This window comes from Sciurus vulgaris, assembly GCF_902686455.1.
Source record: "Sciurus vulgaris genome assembly, chromosome: X".
NCBI classification, from domain to species: Eukaryota; Metazoa; Chordata; class Mammalia; order Rodentia; family Sciuridae; genus Sciurus; species Sciurus vulgaris.
The window spans coordinates 49230644-49236643 of NC_136471.1; the positions used below are offsets into that span (position 1 = coordinate 49230644).

General features: G+C 40.5%; 1 protein-coding gene across 4 annotated transcripts in view; it reads right to left on the reverse strand.

Annotated features, from left to right (window-relative positions):
* The window catches only part of DRP2 (dystrophin related protein 2), a 44909-nt gene extending 41354 nt beyond the window's left edge, over positions 1-3555 (reverse strand). For 3 of the 4 annotated variants that reach the window (XM_079124353.1, XM_079124351.1, XM_079124354.1), the window contains exon 1: positions 3282-3401. The gene's annotated coding sequence lies outside the window, so the exon portion shown is untranslated. Of the gene's footprint in view, positions 1-3281; positions 3402-3506 lie in introns of those variants that run through there. The other variant, XM_079124352.1, reaches the window with a different exon arrangement.
* Between the last annotated feature and the right edge of the window lie 2445 nt (positions 3556-6000).

Consider the following 6000-nt stretch of genomic DNA (forward strand, 5'->3'; position numbering starts at 1 on the left):
CAATCTCAAAAAAACTAAAGGATGAATGATCTCGCTGATAAGCGGATGAGGACATATAATGGGGGGTGGGAGGGGTTAGCGTTAGGGTTAGGGTTAGGTTTAGGGTTAGGGTTAAGGAGGGTGGTAAGAATGGAGGAAGGAAGGACTGTATAGAGGGAAAAGAGAGGTGGAAGGGGTGGGGGGAAGGGAAAAAATAACAGAATGAATCAAACAACATTACCTTATGTAAATTTATGATTAAACAAATGGTATGCCTTGACTCCATGTACAAATAGAGAAACAACATATATCCCATTTGTTTACAATAAAAAAAAATACTAAAAAAAAAGAATATGTATGCAATAATGATCATAGTAGCCCTAACTTTGACCACCCCAAACTTGAAATAGCCTCAATATCCATCAATAGCTGAATGGACAAATTGTTATATGTCCATAATAGATCAGTGAAAAGAATAGCAAACTAGAGTCACATGTTACAACATAGATACATTTTGCAAATATAATACTGAATAAAAAAACAAGTTGTAGAAGAATATATATATATATATATAACATGCTATTGATATAAAAATTTAAACATAAAACAATAGTATATGTTGTTTAAAGCTACATACATCTGTGGTAAAAATATAAATAAATGAATGGGAATGATAAGCACTACATCCAGAACAGTGGCTACTTTGGAGGGAGGGAATTTTAATTAAGGAAGGATAGAAAGGGGATTTAGCTACTCTGGTATGTTTCTTAAACTGGGTAGTGGGGATTCTGATTCTCACTGAATTATTATTTATACCCTTTTGAATGCACAAAACACTGGGTAACAAAATGTTTTTAAAATGCCACAAATCCCATGCTGAAAGGAAAGTCGACCATTTGGAAATATAATAAAATACTAAAGGAAATGTATTAAATACAAATGTTGAACTTGAAATTAAATATTATTACTCAAATCTGCTTCATTTTCCTAGAACTAATTTTACAGGAAAGAACCTGCTAGAGAAGAAGCAGCAGTTGGGTGCAGTGAGCTGGAAATCAGAAGACAATCTGAGAAACCCACCAGTTATGGGAAGAAGAATATTTTTAACCTTGTGGGTTTTTCATGTTTAAAAATGCAGTGTTGGACTAGATTATTTTACAAGTGTTTTCCACATGACTATTACTTTCAGGTTTTTTGTTTGGTTGTTTGGGGGTATTTTTAGCAGCAATTCTCAAAATCATGCCTACAAGATGCTAAAGTGTTTTCCATATAGAAAATTGTTCCCTGGTAAAATCAGTTTGGAATATACAGGGTTAAATAAAATTATTTGTTCACAGCAGTACTTCTCAGAGACTTTAATATGCTTATGTACACTGTGAGTCTCCAAAAGGAAAATTTAGTTAAGAAGTATTTCCAAAAATCTCACAGAATGCTCACACACATAAACACTCACACACACATACACACACACACGCACGCACACACACGCAAACACAAATACGCAGCGACACTTCAGAACAGAATCTATCAATGTTCTCCCAGAATAAATGCTATCATAAGAGGATTTACTTGTTATTTTAGTTGCTAATGTGTTTTTAGAATCCTTTGTAAGGGAAAAATGTAGTTTTATAGTGTAATTTCTACTGAGTAGGGTTCTTATGAGCAAGTATTGCTGATAAGTTTATAAGGCTATCTTCCCAGATTTCATTAGTGAGACTCTATCCCAGCTGACATTGTGGTAGATTCAACATCAGAAACTTCTGAGAATCTGTGGCTGGAGGCTGCATCTCAGATATGTTCTCTACATCTGGCTTTTGTGTCTTTGCTGTTTTGCTACTTCAAACCATGTTCCCCTCCTTTAGGTGATAGCAGAACTGAAGGGTACTTCAGGGATGAGCTCAGAGCTGTTTAGTTAGGGCTAAACTAACTGTTTAGCTAGTTTCATAAGGAGAAGAGCTCTTTCCATGTGCCCTCATCCCACAGAAATAGTTTGCAGGGAACTGGACTGCAAATAGGCCTGTCCTCCCAGGGACAGAGGAACTTAGCCTTCTGTCAGAGACAGGATACTTATTCAACTTGCAGCACTACCTTTTCAGGGGGGTTTCCTTAGAAGGACTTAGGATTTTTTAGAGCTCTTTCCCCACCCAAGTTTAAAGAGAAAATCTGAGGTTTGTGGCTCCCACAGGGTCTTTTTGAAAGGTGATTTACTTGAGGACCTTTAATCTAGAAACAAGGATTTCATTGGAAAAGTCAGGAGTAAGGTGAACTAGACAGCTTTTTAAAAGCCTTTGTTCTTTTGAACCATCAAAAAGAAAACATAAAAGTATGTTCTTTCCAGACAGCACCATGCTCAATGGAAGCCGACAGCAGCTGCTGCTCACATCCCTCCTCCTCTATCCTACCCCACCCCAGCTCCACCACCTGCTTGGACCCAGTACCCATGAGGCCTGTCTCTACCTGTCTACCAAGGGAAGAATAAACCTTAACTATCCATACAATCTCAGGCTCACTTACCAGGTTGGGATGCTTGGTCTGATCCTTGGAAAGGTAAGGAGAGCAGAAGGAAATTGGGTGTTGGACTGTAAGAGAAGTAAGTCGATTTGAAACCACTCAAAGCTATGCTCTCAAGAGTAGAGAGATGCCTCCTGATTACAGGGAAGAACACAAGGAACTAAAGTGCAATAGGGAAAATGAAGGGAGCCAGGAAGTATATGCAGAGATTAGATGAGCCCTTGAGCCCCAGGCTCTTAGGTCAGAGCCCCATTTACTTCAGGGAAGAACTCCTGTGTCCTATCTGCTGGTCAGAATACTCATTTGCTCAGAAAATTTGCTCAAAGGTCCTGTGTTTCCTCTCTTCTCCCTTTCCAGCCAATGTTTGCCACACACCTTCCCTTCCCTCTCACCAGGAAATCTACCCTTGGACAAGAAGCATGTCATTGAGAACCTAAAATAAATAAATAAATAACCCTCTCCTCTCAAAGAAGCAAACCAAGGACCTACCTTTTATTCATTTTTAGATCATCATTGATCAAATTGCCTTGAGTTTCTATTTCTGGGTATCTTTTTTTCTTTATAAATCTAAGCAGTGGCTACTTAATTATGAGCATTTTTAATGCAAGTTTTTCCCCAAAGGCACATGCAGGCAGACAGGCACGCGCGCGCGCGCGCGCGCACACACACACACACACACACACACACACACACACACATTCACACAGTACCTAGGGAGCTTCCCCTCCAGTTATTTCCCCTCAGCCAGCTGAACAAGGGCAAGGCTTGGAAATAATTTCTCTGTGGCCTACCTTCTGACTCCGTCAGGTCTGAGAAGCAGGCGGTAGCTGGAAGCTGGGAGGCTGGGGCTGGACTGCCTCTGTGAATCAGCAAAGAAGTCCCTGAGACAGGAATGCCGACAGCTGCTGTAAGCACACTCTCCCTCTGTCTCTCCCACCTCCCTGCCCTCCTTCTCCTTTTCCTCCTCCCCTCTCCGAGCTGCTCTGTGTTGCTATGCAATCATCACCAGGACTAACAGCATCACTGCGACCTCAGGCAAAGACACCCTTGACTGGGCAAATGCAGAAAGAGGAAGGACAGTTTTATAAAACTACCAGAGCCATAGCGGCTTTCAGAGATTTCAATTCATCAGAGGCAGAGGAGGAAAGCGGAAGAGCCTGAAAAGCAGAGGGAGAGAGGGGGAGAGGAGGAGAGGCTTCCACTGGGGAGGAGGAGACAAAAGAATCCCGGAGATCAATATAAGCTGCTGAGCTGAGCAAGGAGCCTGGGCCCCAACTTACACAGATCTATCCCAGAGCCAAAACCAACTTCAGAGCCAGCAGCTGGCAAGGGCCCTTGGTAGCCAGTCCAGGATTCAGTTTCTGTGTTAGGGATTGAAACACTGTGCTCTAGAATTGTCATTGGTACTCAAAGTACAGTCTTGGGACCGAGGCAGTCTTCCAGTGTGACCCCTGTGTCCCACCTTCACCTCCTCTTAGATCTTATATATAGAAAAAAAAAATCTCAACAAGTAGGGAAAAAAATGGACTTTGAATGATTTGAGGAGAATATAACCTCCATGCCTCTCCTAAAAGACTACCCCAGTCCCCCTCCCTGCATTTGTCTACACCAGCCCTTACTCTTTTACCTGCCACCTTTGTTAAAGGTTTGAGTTCCAAACACCCTGAGGAACCTGGAAGAAACCATTAGTAGGATATTATATCTCTTTACTAAATGCTTGCACACAGCAGATTACTTAATAAATATGTGTTGAATGAGTAAATTAAATGAATGAATGGGTGAATGGATAGCAGTCAGAAAGCCCCCATCACCATCCTCCTATGCAAACAAGACTTAAAGTTCTGACAGTTCCAGGAGAAAGAAAACATTAAACCATTATCAGTTTGTCACATCCAAGATTTAGTTATTAGATTATGATAATAAAATATTATTAATGGCTAATATTATCGAACATTTGCTACAAGCTAGGCACTGTTTGAAGTGTTTTGCACACTTAGTAGCTCAGTTCATCCTCATAGCAAATAGCTTCTACTTACTATTCCCATTGTACAGATAAGGGTACTGTAACATAGTGAGGTTAAGTGACCTGCCCAATGTCACACAGCTAATAAGTTATGGATCTACGACTTAATATAGATCCCTCTGTGGAATGCCTACATAATTAACCACTATGCTATACTGCCTTCATCCACCTAGCAGTGGCCTGATCTAGTGTCAGGCCTAAGTAAGTAATTAAAACAAAACACGACTAGGGTAGAATTCCCAGGATAGTTTATCTATCTTTTGTCCTATGCTATTCCTTGTACTCAAAATGTCTAACTTTCCTTTAGAGGTCAGAAACACAAAAGATCTTAGATATCAGACTTCTTTCTCTGAAGTGTCCTGAGTGAACAAGCCCCACAAGAATGTGATTATGAATGGAGTAAGAAAGGGAAAAGACAAATAACCTTTAGATGAGTTAGAGTGCTTCAGTTTGTCATGGTACCCACACAGCCTGCTGCCCTCTTCTACACACTTATACAACTTACTTAGCTCCTAGAAGCTTTGGAGAATGAGCCATCTCATAAGCCAACGAAGGTGCACTCCTTACTGTTGTTGGTCTGTTAGGGTATTTGGAGAATTGTTTTGTTTTGGTTTTTCTAGGGGGTGTTAGGATGAACAGGGTCTCTAGTTGTGTTTCAGGAGACAATTTCTATGCTTACCATCACAACTCCCACATTTAAACCTCAGGAAGATTCATTTTTACCCAGTAGATATCTGGACAAACTAGAGAACCAGAATAGTTTAGCCTCAACTATTTCTTAAAGGAAGGCAAACAAGGATAAAATAGGTTGGGTCACAAACTTTGACTTTAGCCCACCTTGGTAACTGGAAAGAGGAAGTTTGGACCTACTCTGATATTACTAAGCTAAACTTTGCTAGGTAGACAAGGATAGGTAGGGCATTTCAGGTAGAGAGAAAATATGTGTAAAAGCACAAAGCTGAGAACATGGCTTACCAAAGGACTGTAAATACTAGTTAAGTATGACTAAATTAAGATAGGGCTTGGGCTGGGAAAGGGGAGAAGATGGTAGAAGATGAAGCAATTGAAGAGCACAAGGATCAGAGACCCTAGAGGCATTGGAATCTTATGCTAAGGATCATTTTAAAAATTTCAACAGGAACGTGGCATGATCAGATTTATGTTTTAGAAATATCAACCTAGTGAGTGGCTTTCATTTAAAAAAAATCACTAAGTACCTACTAAATACTAGGTTCTATGCTAGACCCAAGGGCATAGAGAAGGATCTGAAACTGCTTTCAAGTTGCTCACAGACTAAGAGGTGAGATAACTAAACATAAATACAACAGAGTGATGAGTGTAATGAAGGATATTTGGAGGGGAGAAAGGCTAGAAGCTTGGGTGTCTAGTAGGGGGAGTTGCAGCATTCATCTGTTGAGGACCTGAAGTAGGGCAATCTGTAGTGAGGGTGGAAAAATGAGTAATTAGTCCTGTCTTAGAAGAATGGG